This window comes from Bacillus rossius, chromosome 5 (genome assembly GCF_032445375.1).
Source record: "Bacillus rossius redtenbacheri isolate Brsri chromosome 5, Brsri_v3, whole genome shotgun sequence".
In the NCBI taxonomy this organism is placed as follows: domain Eukaryota; kingdom Metazoa; phylum Arthropoda; class Insecta; order Phasmatodea; family Bacillidae; genus Bacillus; species Bacillus rossius.
The window spans coordinates 35373830-35397093 of NC_086333.1; the positions used below are offsets into that span (position 1 = coordinate 35373830).

A 23264-nucleotide genomic window follows, 5' to 3' on the forward strand; every position below is an offset into this window, starting at 1 on the left:
GAGAATCGGTTGATGCCAAAGGACTACTGGAAACCCGCTGAACCTAGAGTGTTCTCGGGAGTGTCTGGCCAAATTCACCAGTTGAAACACATGAGTCACCTACACTTTAGACTCGGTAGTTTTCGATATTCTCACCCTGTGGGGCTTGTGGAGACACCAATAAAAGGGCTTATTTTAGGGTGTGACTTTTTGAGCAAATACGGGGCTGTCATTACATGTATAGGAGATAGGAGTTTGTCTCTGACTTTAAACCATCCTGATTTAAGTATCCCCACTAGATGCTCAGAGGTGAGGGAAGCCAAAAACAGTCATCGTGCGAAATGTGAACAGACCGAACAAAAACAAATAAATCCTTTCCCTACAACTGGTAAGGACAACCAGTCAGCTGTTCCGACAGAGCAACCTAACTTAACCCAAATTCAACCAGAAGGGATGGTGAAGATAGGTTATGTGGCAGTAGCCGAACACTTGCGTCTAGATGCTCGAACACACCAGCTGATACCTGTTTACTTCCAGGGAGGTGATCTACCCGATGAGGTTTTGCTTGAGCCTAAAGAGGATGTTTATAGTAGATTTTCAGTGTTAGTCCCTCGTAGCATCGTAAATCAAAAACAACATAACTACATATGGATCACCAACACCGCCCCCCACCCAGTGGTCTTACATCCAGGGATGAAATTGGGGTACCTACATGAATTTGAAGGTACTGCCCCCTCCCCTTCTGAGGAAGTAAGTACCATCTTACAAGCTAAAGAGGAAAACCAATTTGATCTGACACAATTGAATATCAATCCTGAGTTGCCTCCTGACCAACGCGAGAAGTTAACACAACTGCTTTACAAGTACAAGGGCTGTTTTAGTTGGAACCCCACACAAATAGGACGCACCCACGAGGAGGTTGTCTTCCTTGATACAGGAGATAGCCCTCCTATTTCTTCTGTGCCTTATCGCGTGTCTCCAGGAGAACGCGAAATTATTAACAAAATTGTGCAAGAACACATAGATAACAAGATAGTTCGGCCATGTGACACCAGCTGGTGTTCTCCAGTTGTGTTAGTACGAAAGAAAGATAACGACTTTCGTATGTGCGTTGATTATCGTCGGTTAAATGTAGTGCTTAAAGACGATAAATATCCTCTCCCTAGGATAGATGATTTCTTGAGCCACCTTACGGGGGCCCGATATTTCACTCACCTGGACATGAATGCTGGGTATCATCAGTTGAAAGTAGCCGAAAAGGATAAAGAAAAAACTGCTTTTGTAACTTCCGATGGGACTTACTGTTTTGAAACTTTGCCCTTCGGCCTGAAAACAGCCCCTTCTATTTTTCAGAGATACATGGATAAAACTTTAGCCGGATTAAAGTGGGGTTCATGTTTAGTTTATCTTGATGACATCCTTGTGGTGGGAAATTCATTTGACCAACATTTAGGCAGACTTGAATTAGTGTTAAAAAGAATGCAAGATGCCAACCTAACTTTGAAACCCTCTAAATGTACATTTGGGTACTTCGAAACTGAGGTCCTGGGACATGTAGTAAACAGTGAAGGCATTAAGCCCCACCCCGGAAAGATTTGTGCAGTCAGGGATTTTCCCCAACCTAAGGATCAACGAGGAATTAGGAGTTTCTTAGGACTTGCCTCGTTTTATCGTAAATTCATTCCAAATTTCTCTCAAGTTGCGAAACCTTTGTCCTCTTTATTAAAGAAAAATGAGAAATTCATCTGGGGAGCAGAACAGGAAAAAGCATTTCTAACTTTGAAAGAAAAATTAACGACAGCCCCTGTGTTGGCCCATTTTCAGGAGAAATTACCCATTGAAGTGCACACTGATGCCAGTACATTGGGTATTGGGGCTACCCTGTTACAACGAGTAGATGGAAAGTTACAACCCATAGCCTATGCTAGTCGTACTTTGACAGATGCAGAAACCAGATATCCAATAACCCACCTGGAATGTTTAGCTTTGATTTATGCTCTTGACCAGTTTCGATCTTACATCTACCTCAAACCGTTTAAGATTGTTACTGACCACCATAGTTTATGTTACCTTGATAGGTTAAAGTTCAATGCACATAGTGCAGGTAGATTGACTAGGTGGGCCTTGAAACTGATGGAGTATGATTACACTGTGTGTTATAGTAGTGGTAAGGCACATGGTCATGTGGACAGTCTGAGTCGTAATGCTGTAACAGAGGGAACTTTAAGTGATGAAGATAAATCTCTGGAATTACCAATATTTGTGTTACAGGATGTTGATTTAGCTAAATTACAACAATCTGACCCTAGTCTGGCACCTTTAATAAATGAAATGAAAAACCCTTCTGGACTCAATAATAACCTTAGCAGACAAATCAAAAATTTCTCTTTGATTGGCGATGTGTTGTACAAAAATAACCCCAACTCAGTCGGTAAAGAAAAATTGTTAGTGGTACCTGATAATTTGAAAGCTGAAGTTTTGAGTGAATGTCATGATAACCCTATTTTCGGAGGACACCTAGGCGCAGCGCGCACGATAGATAAAATCACCCGTCGGTATTATTGGACTAACATGATTAAGGAAATTCAGGCATACGTACGTAGTTGTAGGGACTGTCAAGGGAAGAAAGGGGTCCCTCAAAAGAAAGCTGGGCTACTTCAACCCTTACCTGTTTGCGAGCCCTTTGAACGCATTGGAGTTGACATTCTAGGCCCTTTTCCCAAGACGACGTCAGGAAATAAGTATGTGTTAGTTGCAATAGACTATGGTACTAGGTGGGCTGAAACAAAAGCCACTCCTACTAGCAATGCAACAGATGTAGCTAATTTCTTATTGGAACAAATTATTTGTCGCCATTCTGTACCCTCTTCTATCCTTACCGATAGAGGAAAGGTTTTCAGTTCAAAAATTGTCAGGGAGCTGTTAAAATTAATGGACATACAGTCTTTAATGACCTCTGGTTACCGCCCTAACACTAATGGTCTTTGTGAACGTTTAAATGGTACCCTAGCCATGATGATGTCTCAGTATGTATCCAGTTCACAGAAAAATTGGGATGAGTATTTACCTTTGGTAACTTTCGCCTACAATTCCTCGAAACAAGAAACCCTTAATTTCAGCCCTTTTGTTTTGCTCTATGGACGAGAACCCGTCCTACCATCAGAGATCAACTTAAATCAGCACATAGATGAGGACGAGAGTCTGGGGTTGCGCAGTCGGTGGAAGGATGCACTTCGCCAAGCAGCTGAAAATTTGAAGAAACAGCAACAGGTAGACAAACGCAGGTATGATAAACGTAGACGAGCTGTAAATTACAGAATTGGGCAGGAAGTGTTGGTGTTCACCCCTATTCGAAAAAAAGGTCTGTCCGAGAAACTGTTTCACCGCTGGTTTGGACCCTATGTAGTGGAGGACAAGCTGTCGGATAACCTGTATCGACTGAAGAAGAGTCGACGTGGGAAAGATGTTTTTGAGGTGACAAATGTGGAACGTATGAAACCCTTTTATTCATCCTGAGTTTCCTTTTGTGTATTTACTGGGGTCGTCTCAAAATCTATTCTGATGTTAGGGAAGTAAGAATGTGTCCAGATGTTATGTTATGTTTAATTTATTTCTTGCAGGTTATGTTTCCGTTTATCGTTAATAGTATGGCTAAATTGATAACAGAAGTTCGATTATGTTTTGTTTTGTTTGATAAAAGGCTGTTGACTGTGCTCTAGTTTCTATTTTGTACCTAAAATCAGTATTTAAGAGTGTTATAGGTTGCTACAAGTAAGCCTCTCGGGCCCACGGTCAGAAGATGAACTTCTGGGTGCTGGTGGGGGCCGTGCTGGTGGGGGCCATCGACGGTTCGGCTGCCTCTTCCCCTCATCGCCAGGGGGATGCAGTCGGAGTAGTGGCCGGGGCCCACTTCGAGCCGTTGAATCAGGTGATGTTATACACTTCTTCGGTCCCCCTCAATTTCAAGGTCTCGTGGCCAACCAAACTAATTGATATTCAGGAAAGTATTGTTCTTTTAACTTCCTGTCCCAGGGATGGTTCCAATGATTGGTGTAAAATTTTCAAAGAACTGAAACAGGTTATGTTTCATTCTGATATGTTAATTTCAAAATTAAATGATGCTGCTGGAGAGGATTTGGTTTACAATCAGGATGACGAGAGAGAAAAACCTGGTCTATCCTTTATTGGTGAATTTGTTAGGTGGTGTTGCGACATCGCAGTCACCAGCCAAGTTGAAAGTTTATTTTTGAATCAAAAACAAATGGCTCAACATGTTAGATTAATGGAATCACAAATTTTAGATGATCATGTTGCTCTGGCTAATCTAAGTAATACCATTTGTGTGGTTAATGAAGCTATGTCCGGTGTGCTAAAACGAATTCAGTTTATGTTTGTTAACCTTACTAATTACCTTAAAGATTTGAGAGAATCTATGACAGTGAAATTTTCTGGAATGGTACAAGAGATAGGGCATTCTTTTCAATTTCAGCTCTTGTTGGCAGCACAACTGCTCAAGCAATCCCATTCTCTGACTCGAATTGAAATTTTGGACCAATGTCGTTCCCATAAGATACCCTCTGTTTTGGTTACTCCTGATCACTTAAAACAGCAATTGCAAATTTTGGAAACTATTTTAAACAAAGACGGTTATAGATTAACTATTAGTGTTGACCAAGTACAAAAGTATTTTCATTTACCTATTTGTCGCTGTCACATTTATCAGGAGAACTTGTATGTCAAACTTAAGATACCTATTGTTCATGTTAATTCCAATTGGAAATTATTTCAGTTTGTTGCGGTACCTTTCCGCTGGAAAAATAACACTTGCCACTTGGAGCACGAGCCAAACTTTTTAGCCGTAAATAATAAGCAACTGGTGACCATTCAGGGTAGAAATTTGTTGGATTGTCGTCCCTTCGAAGACAGTTTATGTTTTGTTCCCAGATTTTCAGGTGATGCCATGGGAAGTTCTCTATGTCCTAAAGCTTTATTTCAGGGAGTGACTGCAGAGAAACTTGGTGAACTGTGTGCTTACAGATGCCATGCGGGAACCCACCTCATGATTACGCAGGCTGGCCCTGAACGGTATTTTCTAACTAACCCTGTTGGTAAACTAGAAGTACAGTGTCTAGTAAATAAGAACCAAACCTTGTTTTTAGCTGCTGCGGATCGACCTGGCGCTGTGGACATTGAGGTCCCTTGCGATTGTCGCTTGTACATGAATGATGAACTTAAAATTAATGAACTTTATCCGTGTGATTTTCTTTCTAAAGCCAAATTTCAAATGATTCACGTGATTCCAGCTGCTTGGTCAAAATTAAAAAAATTAAAGATTTTACCTTTAACAGCATCTTCACACACAGTTTTTCCTTCATTAGAAGATTGTTTAGACGAGGATTGGCCTTCTGTTATTCCTCACTTGAATTTGGTCGTTTCACGTTCCTTTACGAGGCCCGACGAATTACAGCTGCGAGACCCGGTGGAAGTTGTAAGCTTTTTGTTAAAACATTTACAAAGTATTTCTTTATTTGTGATTGGTGGTACTTTATTACTAATTGTTGTAAGAAACCCTTATCTAGTGGGGATTGGTACCTTCCCCCGCGTATCAGCTTTTAGTGAAAATGTCATGTTAACAATGGAGATAAGCATAACTGTATTTATACTTGGTGTCATAATGTGTATGATTCTTTTTCTGCTATGGAAATGGTTGTCACTCAAGTGGAAATTACGGAAAACTGAGGAAATCTCACCTACTGTACAGACTGATGTTGAAACTACAAGTGAAACCTTTAACTTACGTGAGAAATTTTCTGAGAATTGTCGATTAAAGTCTAAGTTGGTTAGTGAGTCAGGTGAGGAATTTCATGTTTACCTCACCCTGTGTGATTAAGTAACAGAATTGTTGGTTATGTTTGATTTGTTCACCCCATGGAGGGCACATAGTTGTTAAACACTTTTGTAGTTAGGATTTATAATGTTTTTGTAATTAACTGTTCAGTTCAGAGGTTTTACTTTTTGTTTAAAGAATAAAAAAAAAAGAGACAACAATCGAGGATGAATCTAGGGGTCAAAGCAATTATTAAGCTAGGGTTAATTTTTTTTTAATTATTTGTTTACGATCGACTTTGATTTAACCTGGGTAGGGATACCTTGTTCCTGGTCTATTCCATCCCCTGTCCAAACCGGTGTGTACTCGTGCCTCTGAAGACAGTGTAATTCATTTTCCACAGACTCAAGTGAGGCAGAGTTGTTAGCAACAAGTGTTTACGTTTTCTTTTTCTTTCATAAAGAAGAGACAGTGCATCGATGTACCACATCCAGAGACTTCAACGATTACGTTACGTAAGTTATGTGAAGAACTTTCCTTCGCCATGTATGTCCTCCTGACTGAGGACCATGTGTTGTGCAGCCATTGAACTTGTGTGGGAGATGGACTACTGTTTCCTCCCCTGTTGTGTGGTGGGCTGCTTATAACTCATGAGGAGTTATACTGTGGAAGCCCCTTCCCAAATCGGTTGCTGTGTGTATGTGAACTTTCTGTCTTAAAAGAATGAAGAAACGGATCAGCATGGGGCTCGTTTTCGTCGACTTGTGCCGAACGAAGAAATCAGTTACTCTCGGCCAATCAGTGACAATGCTTTTTTTTTTTTCTGTTCTGTAGCTAGTAGCTGCAGAGGCGTGTTATGAAGACCTTGGACTTCACCTAACCCTATGGACATTTCAGGTTCCTTTCCTGATGTTTATCCTTTGTTTTCCTAACTTGTATAGTCCATTCCTTGGTTTTTCTTGGAGGCCAAGCTCCCATTTTACTTTAGCTGTGTTTGTTTCATTTTATTGACATATTTATGATCATCTTTGTTGTTGTTGTTGGAGAATAACATGCCCCTGGACTCATCCTTGGTTAGTTATGCTGTTTATGGAACTGATAAAGATTAAATGTAGGGTGGATCTTTTTGTGTTAATCAGTCACTTTATAAAATGTAAACATTGTTTGCTAATTATTCAATAGGGTCACTTCACAGTTTTACTTAACGGAATACTTAACTTTTGTTTGTTATCAACCTTGTATTAACATAATGTTTTGATATGACGTTAAAAATAATCCCCCCCCCCCTAATTAACTTGTTTAAATAGGCTTGACAGTGTCGTGTATGTTCTTTGGTGAGATTTTGATACTGGTGTTGAAATGTTTGTTCAGTTTCACTGGGGAGACATCCCCGATGACATGCTGCGAGGAAGGCAGGCTGAGGGCAGAACTGCTCTGAAGGCTGGATCCTGGGTGTGAGCTGCAGATCACACTTCAAGGACTCTTCTCTCCAGCTTCAACTAGGGCTGATCTGTCCACGGTTCATGCCTCTCCTAGTTGTATGTCTACGAGTAGTTTTACGATGTGCCAGCCACCATCGATTCTTACAGGAAAGAATTGTTTCCTGGGCTATTTTGTATTTTGTATTGGTTTAACTTTTTCAGTTTAGACTTTGGAATTAATTGTTGTGGTAAAACCTAACCTTCGTGCGCTGTCTTGTTCTAGTAGGCATTTAACTTGTAATTCTTTGCCCCTTGTTTTTTTTTCATTGTTAGGAATTTTTTTTTTATGGCTTGTGGGGCACAAGCCCTTGTAGACCAGGGTAATGTCACGGTCTGAAAATTTCATTACTTTTTTTTTCTTAAATTTTATTTTACTTTTGTTTCTCGTCAGGTTTACGTGTTGGTGTACGTGTACGTTTCCAGGCTCGGCCGGTTGATTTCGACACGCGGGTATTGGAATATAGGTTGCTGCGACATTAGTTTACAGGCACCGCGGGCTTTTGCGAGGCTGCGTGGTTAGCTAATTCTCGCGGGTTGCTGGCCAGGGCCCGCTGAGAGGTTGCAACACGCCGTTCCAGAAAAACCTGCTGCGCTACGCTAGTCTCTTGTTTGTCGCGCGAGGCTTTTGAGTACGCATTTCGAGGACTCTGTCCTGATTAGTGATGCCATCTTGCGTCCGAGTTTGGAAACGTAGACGGAAAATTAACAATCGAGCAGCGCAAGAGGGAGAGGGGGAAACTCGTTCGCGCCTGCGCAGAAGGAATAGCTGACTTCATTTGTTTTTCATTTTTTTTTCCTTGTGGGAAGGGAGGGGACCGCGAGTTGCCTTGTGGATAAGTTTTCCCGGTGTTCGTGTTTTTTTTTTCCGGCTTGGCCCAGTTTTGTAGTTAAAACCTCCTTCCAGGGAGGGGCCGAGGCTTTTTGCCTGGGGACCTCTCTGGAAGCCGAGTCCACGTCGGTTTGAAACAACTTTGCTTCGCCTCAAGTCCGTAGGGTAAGTGGTTGGCCATGGCTCGTTCGCAACGATCATTTCTTGGACGATCTTCGTCTTAATCTTTTAAGTAATAATGTAGTACAGTTCCACCTCTATTATTTATTATTTGGTTTTGGGAAAAATTGACGTCGGGTTATAAGTATGTATGTAGTGGTAACTGGGAAGTGTTCTGTTCCTCAGCGGAGAGGCGACGTCGGCCATGTTGTAGAGATAATTGTTTGCCGGCTGACTTCACTTTAATGCGTATTTAATGTATTTAATTATTCGTTAATCCCATCCCATTGTTAAATGTTTTATTATTAATTTGTTAATCAAATATTTGTTTTATTATTATTATTTTTTTTTATTATCCTAGTGAATAAAATCTGTGCTTGAATGAACTAATCATGTTTCTTTTCAGTACATAAATTATACCCTACACTTCCTGTATAGGGAGAAGACTTGATCTCGAGTACCATGCTTACCAATAGCTACCACCCCCCAAATGTTATAGGTTATTTATTGTTATGTGTATAGGAGTACGCGGGACGTCTGACGGAGTCACGTCACAATATAAAGTGGACCTTGAGTCCCAGTGGCGAAGCCCCTCACATGGTAGACTCTTTTCTACTCTGTTCAACTCTTTATTCACACCATCCTCTGTCTCCTGTATTTTCCTACACTTAATGCATGCAATTTTTTTACCTAGCATGACTGTGCCCTGGGTTTTCCCTGGATCTATGCAGGTTTTACCTGGGACTAAGCTATCTCTAGTCTAAAATTAAGAGTAAGGGGAGTTAGTCATATCATCAAATGATGACAGGCTGGCTAAACACTTCATAGCACACGATGCATGCGACCCTTCCCTGCATATCCAATGTCACCATGACTAGGCTATAGGCTTCGGCCTGAGATACATTTAGATCCATCCCTAACCCAAACCCCTGCCAAATACACTTAGCTTTAGATAGAGTAGTATAGTTTGGGGGATCTAGGGACTGGGTTCTGGGTGTGGAGCCGGGAGATAGTCCGCCATCTTGAATTCTGACGTCATGGCGGCCATCTTGGATTACCTTGACCTTGACACTCAAAATTTGCCCAAAATTACTCAAAATTTGCCAAAAATCGCCAAAATTTCCATATTTGGGAAACAAATCCCGCCAAAAATTCTCAAAAAATTACACAATTCCAATATTAGGATTTAGAAAAACATCAAAATACTTTTGGTCTTAGAAAGAACATAATGTCCTAAAAATGGCTTAAGCATCCATGTCTAAAGCCTCCAATAAGCCATTTCAAGGAATAAGGATACCATGACCGCCATATTGGATTACGACGTCACCGTTGCAATTTCCATTATGGTTGCCATCTTGAAAATCCGTAATTTTTATGTTAGAAAAACCGGGAAAAATTTTAAAATTTATAAAAAAATTAAAAAATCGAATTAAATAATAAAATTTTTATAAAAATATATTAAAAAAATTAAATTTATACTTACACCATGGAGCTCGGAGTCCTCTGTTCAAACCCGGTGAGGTCAAAAATGAAAAAAAATAAGATCGATCCTTCCTCCACGGAAGCCGCTGGCAGACTGACCTCCCACCACTTATGTCAATCTATATATAAAGTCAGCTAATATGACGTCATATCCGCCATCTTGAAATCTTAATTTATTATCCGATATTAATGAAAATAGTTTTAAAATTTATAAAATAAATAAATAAATATTTTTTTAATAAAAATCTTTAAAAAACCATTGCATGTTTCGTTACGACTGACATCTTGAAAATCCGTAATTTCAATGATAGAAATTCCAAAAAGTTCCAAAAATTATTTAAAAAATTGTTAATTAATATGTTTAGTTATTTAAACGATTTCTGTCCCCGGTTCGATTTCTGGCGAGAGTAAACCAGTAATTTTTAATGTATTTAAAATAGTCTCAATATAAAGTAATAAAAACGTCTTACGGCAATCCCGACATTTGAATTATATCACCACTGTTTCAATTATCGTTATGGATGCCATCTTGAAAATCTTTATTTATCATCCGATTTTTATGAAAAAAGTTCAAAATTCACCAAAAAATTAACTTATTAGATTACTGATTGATTAGATCGATTCCCGTCCTTTATTCGAAACCGGCAAGAGCAAAAAATAAAAAACGACAGATCCTTCCTCCACAGAAGCCAACCTACAGACTGACCTACCACCACCAATAACAAGGTATATATCGTCAGCTGGTATGACATTTCCGCCACCTTGTATTCGTCCGATGGAGGCCGCCATTTTGTTTTCGTCTGCTAGAGTGTACTAATCTCATGTTAGTTTATTTATCTGTTCACCATACGTTTGACCTCGACTGTTGGCATTGAACTTTGACCTTGAAGTTTGAACTTTCATTGAACTTTGACCTTGACCTTGAAATTTGACTTGGACCTTGACGACCATCATGGATCAGACATTTTGTATTCAGTACATGCTACCAGTAGCTACCACCTGCTAAAGGACATTGCCACCATCTTGCTTTTGTCTGCTGGAGGACATCATCTCGTGTGTGTACTCGTCTTATAGAGTGCATTACCATCATGCTAGTTTTATTCTAACCCGCTAGAGTGCAGTAATCATTTATTATTAATGAGGTGCCCGCCATCTTGAAATTTGGGCGCCATCTTGGAATCGTGTAATTATTTAGCTAGAAATTCGAAAAATTTCTAAAATTCACCAAAAAAATTTACAATCAATTTACAAATTGATTCGATCAGTTCCTGTCCTTGGTTCAATACTTTACCAGTGACGAGTGTAACTAAATATTAAATATATTTTAGATTCTGTTTTCCATTACCTTTCGCGGAGTTTATTAATGATTTACTCTACAAAAATAAAACATAAGACAATATACCTGTCTGACGAATTAAATACGTTGTCGCATTACCTAACATGTAAATGAATTTTTTCGATGAACCGAATAACCTCTAAACCATTCATGTACAAAGCCATGCATACAGGCCAAGCGTCTCCGGACCAATAGACCGAGTCAGGACAATATTAGACGTATAGGCTAGTCATTTCCGGACTTCATGAACTTCTTCGTCGTTAGCTAATTACAGTCAATTAGACCATCATGAAATTTGTTATACATACTAAAGGACCAAGAGACCTTGAAAAATATTTTAGAAACACCAAGAGGTTTTGAACTAGTAAATATTCAGTCACTACAGATTTTACTACGCGAAATCAACAAAAAGGAAGCACAATCAGAAGCACATTCAACAAAATGGAAGCACACGCCCATTTAACGAAAAAGGAAGCACATTCATATAAAAGGACGCACAATCAACAAAAAGGAATCACATTTGGAAGCAAAATCATAGAAAAGGACGCACAATCGGAAGCACAATCAACAAAAAGGAAGCATATTTGGAAGCAAAATCAACATAAAAGGAAGCACATTTGGAAGCACAATCATAGAAAAGGACGCTCAATCGGAAGCACAATCAACCAAAAGGAAGCACATTTGGAAGCAAAATCAACAAAAAGAAAGCACAATCGGAAGCACAATCATAGAAAAGGACGCACAATCGGAAGCACAATCAACAAAAAGGAAGCACATTTGGAAGCACAATCAACAAAAAGGAAGCACAATCGGAAGCACATTCATAGAAAAGGACGCACAATCGGAAGCAAAAACAACAAAAAAAACAAACACACATTTGGAAGCACAATCAACAAAAAGGAAGCACATTTGGAAGCACATTCAACGAAAAAGGAAGCACAATTATAGAAAAGGATGCGTAATCGGAAGCACATTCAACAAAAGGAAGCACATTTGGAAGCACATTCAACAAAAAGGAAGCACAATCGGACGCACATTCTTCGAAAAAGGAAGCACATTCGTAGAAAAGGGCGCACAATTGAAAGCACAATCATAGAAAAGGACTCACAATCGGAAGCACATTTGATGAAGAGGAAGCACAATGAAGAGGTAGCAGTATTACGAGATCTCAGTCTTAGTTTGAATTCAGTTTACAAGAAATAAAACATACTTTTTAAAATCTAAATAATTCATTTATTTTTCAACAGTACACACATTACATTTATACAAATGATTATTGTATGTAGCCAGCTTTCCGCAGTTCCTTAAGTATGGACGATACTTCGTCGATATGCTAGTAGTTTCCTCTACGTACAGATGCCACCAACAGTCTCAGGCGATCAACTTATATGTTAAGATCTTCACATGACATATAATCAATCTCTTCTGCTACGTTCATCTTCCCTGCATGTTTATAATAAATCTTATTATCTCTGGTGTCTTCTGTTTTAACACCAACCTCAAGGTAACTTTCGTCATCGAGCCAGTGTTCATCAATAGCATGATCAGTATAATTTATTTTATTACTACTTTTCCATCGTTTCGGTCTCAGGACATCATCACAGTCCTCGATCTTGTCAGATTTAGGGGCTTCATCACAGTCTTTGCCTTTGTCATCAGCTTCAGAGTCACTGTCGCCATCACCGTAGAAGGCATCGTCTTCACCCAGATTACTGTAAGAATTCGATATCGTTGTTATCGAAGCTTCTTCATAGTCTTCATGCTTCCTTTTTAGGAGTCCACCATTTTTACAAAGTAGGAAAGATCTTATTGAATTCGGCTTGAATGTATTCACACTTTTCACGTTAAGGATTCTTCCATTGTCTTCATTCTTCCAACGTCCTTCAATTTAAATTATTTGTTGAGATCGGAAGAGCTGTGAACATAATCTCTTTCAAGGCAAGGAAACTTTTTGACGTAATGCAGATCACTCTTCTTTAGACTAGTAGATCCATCGTTGACCTATAGTTTGTACGCAGGCTTAGCGTTATAAGTTCTATCATGTCTTTTTAAGAGGCCGTGTCACAAATTTGCGCTCCTATCTATATTAATGTTATTTTAAAAGGCAGTTTTTCTCAAAGTCTATAAGAGGTAGGGGCCGGAAATTTTGCCTACTGAAAGTATACAATACATTTAACATAACCGCTTTTTTCAAATTTATTTATCATATCATATATTATTTCTGTGATGAAAATAATATTATCAATATTTTGATTTGTCCAGATACATTGAAATTTTGCTTATATTTATAATTATTTAGCAAAAACTGAAAACGCCATTGAAATGTATTGCACATTACCTTCCGATCAGTGTCTTCATGATCATGATGGGTTTATAAACCTGGGTGTAATCAAGTCTTTAACTATTACATGACAACATTTATACTTAATAATTTGGAGATATGCCTTTTCTATCCTCAGCCCCTGAGCTTTTACTATCTGGTCTGGCGACCGACCTGACACTCTTCAACCACCCCAGGGGTCTCCGATTACACATCTTATCAAAAAAAAAAAAGCTGTTCGTTCATTTGTTTTTATGTTCGAGCGAAGGTTTACTTCTCCATTAGTGCCACAGAATTCACACATTTATGCCAAGGGAATATTCCGCTGATGTGACGCCATACGAATGTATTATTCGCGACCATACAACTTTTTTGTTTGTCATCGGGAAAATGACGCCGCAGTTTGATTTTTTGTGGTGATATAAAATAAATTTTCTTGGAATGCTCATTTTAAATTGAGCATTTTTAAATGTCAGCGTAGAATATGCTTATCTGCCCATTTTGTTTCTTTCCATAATAATGAGTAAAGTTAACATTGTCATAGACATTTTATTATATTCGTTTGCCGTCCAAGTACAAATGTCACACTATATCGCACGTAATTATATTTTTTTACTAATTTGTTAGTTGTCATTTTATTTAAGTTATAAATAACATTAATAAAAATTATTACTTAATAGTCCAGAATAGAGATTGAGTTATTATTCATTTAATAGGGGTTTAAAATATGGTACTACATACATATTTATATTATCTTGTTGTCTTCTTTGTAACTTTAATGGAAGAATGGCATTTGGTATGTATGTTAACTCACAATGAAAATACTTCAGAAGTACTCAATTAACAGTGAACAACCTAGGGCCTATACTAATTTCATTATGTTCATGAAATATAATTGATATTACTAATAATGAACTGTATGTGTTTTGCGTAGAGATATCGTACGAACTGTATGTGGTACAGACCAACATTAGCTAAGACTCTGTAAATAAGTAATTTCAGTTAATGTGTAGAGAATATTAAAAGTTAGAAATAATGATATATATAAAACAATGCAGAGTTATCAGCATAAAAATAGAAGTTGTTTTAACGTAGCACCTACTGGAATGTATATTTTGTGTTGAATTATGTGGTATGATTAGTATTCTCTTATTGTAAGTGTGTTTTGTTAAAATCTTATAAAACATCACTTACTGTTAAAGGATTTTCATTTTTTTTGTGATGATCTTACTTAAACAAGTTTTAATTATATTACACATGTATATTTTAAAAGCATTTTAATGTATACTTATAGAATTGTAATAGGCTTTATACGGACTCTCACGATGCATGTGAGCATCTATAATTAATAGAGACCGGAAAAATTCGCGGATTCATTCGGCGATAGGCTAGAAGTCAAATACATATACCTTTTAGATGATTTTGCTATTGGCTTACTGTTCATCTGGACGAATCTCAACCAATTATAAAACACCAACCAAAGAAGGATCGAATCACAGACAAACAAGCTGAGACGACTAACAAGTCAGCAGCAAATGAACTGCCATTATTTGCCCGAGTGTACAGGGGAATGTGCAGTCTATCCTGAAGGCCGTCGAAACCGCGAATTTTTCCGGTCCCTAATCTACATCAATATTATGGCCGTTTCACAAGATCAAATATTTATTGAATTCAATCTGTTGCATTCATTGTACATGATTTTCGATATGTACATTGAATTCAATACAAATTGAAGATGTTACTCAACTAAGCTTATTCTTATTAACTTATAAGTATTTTGTTTGTTCAGTACATAAAAGTAAAAGATTCGTTATTATTTAAATAATGAGCATCTTTAAGCAATAACGTTTTCAAAATATTTACATAAACATAATGGAATATATTTTTTAAATACTTTATATCTACGATCACATCAACGGCAGTATTATGTAATGAATGAGGTAATGAAATATCTTGAAAGGATATTTTCTTCTCTGTAAAGTAAATTTGTAATGCAGCCCTCTTAATGTTAGTCTTGTGAGTTATTTCGTCTTCTAATATGCTACAGCAATGTATAAAATTAAGTTTTGTTAGTGTTTTAGTCTTGTGTAATGTTAAAGTGTAATGTGATAAATTCAATAATTTTTTTGTAAGTTCGTATTCATAAAGGTAGGCTACATATCGTATTAAGATAAATAGTATAATATTTGTAAATTTAAATTCTTTGAAACAACGTCGATAAGAGGTTCACCTACCTCTGTTAAACTGTATGATGGTGCATTGTAAAAAATTAGGTAGTCTGACTTAAGTGAGATTGTATTTAGATTGTGTGTGATGCATATGCAATATCTAAGCATATGCATTTATGTTATTATCCTTTTAAAACGTTACATGATGAATTTCGTATACTTTTTAATGTCAACTAACATTATTTATCACGGACTATTACATCCAGATAAAGAATAATTACCACATGTTTGAAGATTAATTGTATTCCGATACGTTTAAAGTATTAAAATTTTTAGATTCGACTCATACCATAGTTGTATAAGTGAGGTTTCTTGATTCTGAATCCCTGCATCCGCAATTTCCTAGTGAGCCGCCGGTCAGATTGTCATCCTCTCAGATTGTCGAGGAACCAGATACATTTTTCGTCGAGTAAACTCGAGCTGTCAACCTTCCCACTGATCCTGTGATAAGGGTATATATAGTAGCTTTATCACGCGCTGCGGCTACAGTTCCTTCGGTTGAAAAAGCCACTAAATCTCACTGTTAAAAGAGAGAACTTCTAGAGCAGAATATTGGAAATAAACATTTACTGACACGGCCTCTTAAGCTCTCTCTTCGCGTAAACGACTTGCTTTATCGAGCACAACGTATCATATTGCGTAGTGGATTTTTAACACAATAATTATTCTCGTGTTGTCTTCCATTCTTTCTCAAGATGAATTCTTTGCTGCAATAATTACACCTGTGTACTTTTGATACAGCAATAGAAAACGAATCAGAAATGCATATTAGTTACTGAGACTAATGCCAGATGCAAACTGAGAGTTATAAATTAGATACTTTACTTAAATAGAATATTTTTAATATTTAATCAGCGAGAGTTAAGTTATCTCAAGCAAAATAACTTGTCATAAGTAGTTCTGCTTTTCAACAACAGATGACGCCACGTGTTGCTTGCAGGTAAATAATAGTTATTTATTTTATGCAGGATACAGGATGCTCACTAACGATTGCAAGGAAGGTTGGCTTCGCTAGACTCCAAGGAGAAGGAAGTTTGTCCTTCCTGTTAGTGTTTCTCAGATTTTTCAGAGCTTATTTTTATTTTACAGAGTATTTTTTTAAAATACCTGCTGATAAAAGGTCAAAGTTCAAGGTCAAAGTTCAATGCCAACAGTCGAGGTCAAACGTATGGTGAACAGATAATTCTACTAATATGACATCAGTACACTCTAGCAGACGAAAACAAGTTTGCGGCCTCCAACGGACGAAGACATCTTGGCGTAAATGACGTCATACCAGCTGACGATATATACCTTGTTATTGGTGGTGGTAGGTCAGTCTGTAGGTGGCTTCTATGGAGGAAGGATCTGTCGTTTTTTTTATTTTTTTGTTCTTACCGGTTTCGAACCAAGGACGGGAATCGATCTAATCAATCATTATTCTAATAAGTTAATTTTTTGGTGAATTTTGAACTTTTTGTTTCATTAAAATTGGATGATAAATAAAGATTTTCAAGATGACGTCCGTAACGATAATTGATACAGTGGTGACATAATTCAAATGTCGGGATTGCCATAAGACATTTTTATTACTTTATATTGAGAATATTTTAAATACATTAATAAATTACTGGTTTACTCTCGCAGGAAATCGAACCAAGGACCGAAATCGTTTAAATAACTAAACATTTGATTTTTAAATAATTTTTGGAATTTTTTCGGAATTTATAGCATTAAAAAAAACGGATTTTCAAGATGGCAGTCGTAACGAAACATGCAACGGTTTTTTTAATTTTTTTATTAAAAAAATATTTATTTTTTAAATTTTAATCTTTTTTCATTAAAATCGGATAATAAATAAAGATTTCCAAGATGGCGGATATTACATCATATAAGCTGACTTTATATATACTTTGACATAAGTGGTGGGAGGTCAGTTAGTCCAGTAAAGTTAGGGAAAAATAATGGGTAACTTAGACAAAATTGCAACACAAAAGATCTTGGTACCAGCATTTAGAGAAAAATGAGCTGAACAACATATCCAAAATCCACCTAAATCCCCTTAGGAAAAATAATGTTATTATGGTCGATATGTTATTGTTTGTTCTACATATAAAACATTATATTTGTTACTTGCTTCATGTGTTCTCTCTCTGCACATTTAAATTTAATTATATCTTTATGCAGAATTATTATGTATGTGTATGTTTGTTTTAGACCGGGCAAGAACAAATGTTTATTATTTTTATTTTTTGTAACAGAACAAAATGGAATTCCACTGCATTATATGTAAAGAAATCATCAACGAAAGTTACAATGCTCCCACTTTGACGCAGAAAGGCGCCGACAGAATAAATGCCTCTGCCCTTATGCGGGGCGATAGTTTAAAAACCGATACTGGAGAAAATGTGCATATGGAATGTAGGCGAGATTACTGTGATAAAAGAAGAACTGCCAAATTTGTTAAAAGAAATAGTCAAAGTGCAGCAGATCTTGAGGTACAAAGATTACTAAGGTCTACAGATTCGTCCAATGAATTATCAGAAGAAGACGCTAAACGTAAGTGTTTATTTTGTGGAGAAATTGTTTCATTCAAAGTTGGACACAATGTTGGGGTAATCACAGATGGAGTGAAAGTTCGAACATATGAATTCCAATCTTCTGTTACGGAGATGTGTCGCGAGAGAAGTGATGAATGGAGTATGATTGTGCTTGGCCGCATAAATGCTTTAATTGCAGACTTACATGCCGCTGATACTGTATACCACAGAAGCTGCTCTGTAAACTTTCGCACAGGAAGAAACATTCCTTTAAAATACTCAAAAACAGATATTAGTGACTACTAGCTCAACAAAGCGACGCAAGACTGGAAGACCTTCTGACGATGTTCGCTTAGAAGCATTAGAGCAGGCCACAAAATTTTATGAAGCAAATGATGACGAGCAAATTACAGTAACAATGATCCGTGATAAAATGGAGGAACTACTTCTCCTATCCGATTTGGAACCTTACTCTACCAAACACATTAAACGCATAATTGAAGTAGTTATGGTGACAATGTTATTATAACAGATATGCAAGGAAAAGATGTCATTACATTTCGAGTGACAGCAAATACTATTCAACACAATTATTATAAGCTCCCAAGAAATTTTGATGCTGAAGAACGTATGAACTTGATACAAGCAGTGGGAAAAATCATTGCTAACGAGATTAAGGTTATTAATACCCCAAAAAATGAATATCGTGGACTTGAAGACCCTACAATTGATGCCAGCCTTGAATTTGTTCCTCCATCTCTCAGACTTCTTCTAACCTGCATCTTACCAAAGCAACATTCTACTCTTAACATAGCAGCTTTTGGACAGGCTATCATGCAGACTGCCAGGCCACGTGCACTGATGGCACCAATGCAAATAGGGTTGGCTATTGAAATGCATCATCACTTTGGTTCGCGTTTCTTAATTGACACCTTAAGCTGTCTTGGTTTCTGTTCGCCGTACAACGAAGTACTCAAGTTTGAAAAATATGCTGCTTTCACTCAAGAGCAGTCCACGGAAAGAGTTTCTAAAGATGGAGTCATTCACTACATTACAGATAATGTGGATCATGACATTTGCACATTCGATGGCTATGGTACTTTCCACGGAATGGGTATCATTGCTGATGTAACACCTGCACTAAAAAGAAAAAAAATTACAATTCCCAGATTGGAAGTTTCATCGAATCAATTGAAAGAAGTGGGAAAAATTGCTTTTAATTTATATAAGAAGACACGAGAAAGCATCGGACTCTCATACAAAGCATTACCGAAACTCCTAGCAGAAGATTTGTGTAAGAGCCTCGACCACATGTAGTACACAGCATGGTTCTTCCATCAGACAAAGCCGAGATGGCAAACATTTATGGAAAGCATTCACAAGGGGCAACATTTTGGGAAGGCGACTGTCTATTTTCTTCCAGTGATTGACCATACGCCTAACGATATATCTTGTGTTTTCTCGACATTGTTGTACATAAGCAATGAAGCAAAGAAGCAGAATGCAACCCCAGTAATAACATTTGACCAGCCATTGTACTGGAAGGCAGTGACAATAATACATGCTGAGCATCCATCAAGTAATTTGAATAATACTGTGGTCTTACTTGGATGATTCCATACTAGGATTACTTTCCTCGGCTGCATTGGTTACATTAGTAGTATTTGAACAAAAATATGCATGCAATACAGTGAAACATATCATGAGTGGGAAAGCTGTGTCAGGTGCTATGCGTGGGAATTACATAGTCGATCAAGCTCTGAACATACTGTTTACAGCTGTTTCATATGACATGGAAACTGACGAATTACTGCAAGTCAATAAATATCCTTCAGATTTCAAGCAAGTGGGTGATTTTTTCACTGGTTTACTTGAAAATACTCATAATATTGAGGATGTAAATACTTCTGCAGCTTTGCAAGGAATACTTCAAAGACAAAATCGAAAGAGGTTGCAACTTGAACACAATGGAACTGCAGCATTATGATTCCAATATATGGAAATGGTCACCATTCTAAAATGCTTCATTAGAGCTGAAAGAACTGGGATTTGGCATCTTTACTTGAGAACATTGAATGACATGTTACCATACTTTGCAGCAGCAGGGCATACTCATTACACGAAATCAGTTCGCGTTCATCTACAGAATATGCTGGACCTTCAGGTACTGAACCTCGATCTCTATACAAAACTTTAAAATTGACTCTTCGTGATAAGAAGAAGTGATCGACAGTGGGCGGGCCTTACACCTGACTTGGTTATTGAACAGGCACTGATGATAAGCTTGAAAACAACTGGAGGCTTGACACGAGGACGAGGTATGACCGATACACAACGATCAATCTGGTTGTAATCAATGCCTATCTGTGCTCAGATAAATAAGTCTATGCAAAACTTTACTGGTCTTACCAACTCCACAAATGAACAGCATATAGAAACATGTCAATCATGCATAGATAAAGATTATTTGGACACTCAAAAAAATCACTCCTTTCCTAGCACCCCTAGAAGTATTCAATGAAACACTTTAACTATGTAACATCGTTACTGGGATGACAGCTCCTACCGAGGTAAATGTAGATGCAGCCAAAAAAGTAGGTTTGCACATAATCAATGAAATGATGGTGAAATTAGCAGACACTTATATCTTTCGGAAGAAAGATAAAGCCATGAACATGACATATAAAGCAGCAGTGGAAATTGATAGGGAGAAAGTTTGTATTGATCAGACCTTACTCTTCCAGCGCTTGGCAATTGTTTCTAGCAGAGAATGTCCAGACATGAAAGAAATAATGTCGTACGAGTTGTGTTCACATCCCCCTTACTTGTTCAAATCTTACCAAGTTTTTTGGAAAGCAAATAAGCCATCAGTAGAAAATGAAATTTGGGAAATGACCAAAGCAGAAGACACACTTCAGTCCATTCCAAGTCAGAGCATCTATGTGATTGATGGTGGCTGGCTTCTCCAACAGATACCACGGCAACTTGGAATAACATATGACAGCATCTGTGATACCTAAGCTGAGTATGTCAACAAACATTTTGGGAAAGTTTTCATTGTATTTGATGGCTACAGCAATGGACCTTCCACGAAAGACATAACACACCTACAAAGAAAAAAGGGTCGTCAATGCCCAATCATTGAATTTTCTGGAACTATGAAGCTCACACAGAAAAAAGATGTCTTCCTCCTGATTTATAGAAACAAACAGCGCATTATCGCTTTTATTGGACAAAAAACTCAGTTCAACTGGATGTTCAGTATCAAGTGCATCGGGTGATGCAGATGTCTTGATCGCCACTACTGCAGTATCAAAGGCTCAATTTTATGAAACATGCCTTGTAGGAAATGATACAGATTTGCTAATTTTGCTTTTACATCACTGCCACGTCAACCCCTGCACTTAAAAACAGAGACTTAAATGTGGCATATAAACTACATAAAACAGAAGCTTGGGAGTGTGTGTGACAGCATTTTGTTTATTCACGCGTTCCTTGGTTGTGACACTACATCAACTACTTTCGGAGTTGGGAAGCAGGTAGCTTTGTCACTCGCTATTTCAGATAGGCTGTTTCGGCAAGCGAGTGTACAGTTTGGTAAGCCTGGTGCTTCGAAAGAAGAAGTAATAGCAGCTGAAGAACAAGCTCTTGTATGTGTTTATATGGGCAGGTTAGGAGATTCTTTACCATCTTTAAGATTACGGCTGTTTATGAAGAAAATTGCTTCTTCGTCAACATTTGTTGAACCGGAGAGAATTCTCCCAACACGGGCAGCAGCTAAATTCCATTTCTTCAGAGTATATCTACAAATAATGGAATGGCTCGGAGTTTCTGGAATCAAACCAGAAGAGTGGGGATGGTATCTTTCAGGGAATACATATGTGCCAATCATGACAGACCAGAAACCAGCACCTCAAAAAATTTTGAGTGTCATACGGTGTAACTGTAAAACTGGATGTGAAACCGCGCGATGTACATGTCGTAAGCATGGATTGCCATGTACGTTAACTTGTGGTATCTGTATGGAGAATACTTGTTCTAACTGTGAGTCTATAATAGTTTTGGAAGACCAAGACTGAAGAATAATTAACTACTCTCAAAAATGTGTTAAATAAAATAAATAGTTCGCCAAAATCGCCAGATCATTTTATTTTTTATTTTTGTAATATTCAAGCTAAATCATTTTAAAATTCCGTTTATTCACACAACAAACAGTTAATTTGCATATTATCTATGTTTTACATAAATATAAAAACTGGATGTAGAAGAGAAACCCCAGTTTCCTATGTAACAGGTTTTATGTACACTAATGAATTACAACTAAACTATAACCTTGAATATTTATTTTTCCTTAGGCCGATTTTTGTGGATTTTGGATATGTTGTTCAGTTAATTTTTCTGTAAATTTTGGTACCAAACACATTTGTGTTGCAATTTTGTCTAAGTTTAATCGTATCTTTACTGGACTAAGTCTGCCAGCGGCTTCCGTGGAGAAAGGATCGGTCGTAATATTTTTTTATTATTTTTGACCTCACCGGGTTTGAACCGAGGACTCCGAGCTCCATGGCGCAAGTGTACATTTAATTTTTTTAAATAATGTTTTATTAAATTTTTATTTTTAAATTCAATTATTTAATTTTTTTATAAATTTTAATTTTTTTTTTATTTTTTAACATAAAAATTACTGATTTTCAAGATGGTGACTGTAACGGAAATTGCAACGGTGACGTCATAATCCAAGATGGCGTTCATGGTATCCTTATTTCTAGAAATGGCTTATCGGAGGCTTTAGACATGGATGCTTAAGCCGTTTTTAGGACATTGTGTACTTTCTCAGGCCAAAAGTATTTTGAGGTTTTTCTAAATCCTAATTTTTGAATTGTGGAATTTTTTGAGATTTTTTGGTGGGACGTGTTTCCAAAAAATGGAAATGTTGGCAAATTTTGAGGAATTTTTGGGCAAATTTTGAGGGTCAAGGTCAAAGTTCAAGGTCAAGGTCATCCAAGTTGGCCGCCGTGACGTTAGAATCCAAGATGGCGGACCGGTTCCCGGCTCCACACCCAGAGCCCAGTCCCCGGAGCCACCAAACTATAGCCTACTACTA

At 37.5% G+C, this 23264-nt stretch overlaps 2 protein-coding genes across 2 annotated transcripts in view; both read right to left on the minus strand.

The window, feature by feature from the left end:
• LOC134531698 (uncharacterized) overlaps positions 1–23264 on the minus strand; it is a 286722-nt gene that overhangs the window by 222964 nt on the left and 40494 nt on the right. The gene's annotated exons all lie outside the window — the stretch shown is intronic.
• LOC134532234 (collagen alpha-2(I) chain-like) overlaps positions 1–23264 on the minus strand; it is a 68289-nt gene that overhangs the window by 27459 nt on the left and 17566 nt on the right. The gene's annotated exons all lie outside the window — the stretch shown is intronic.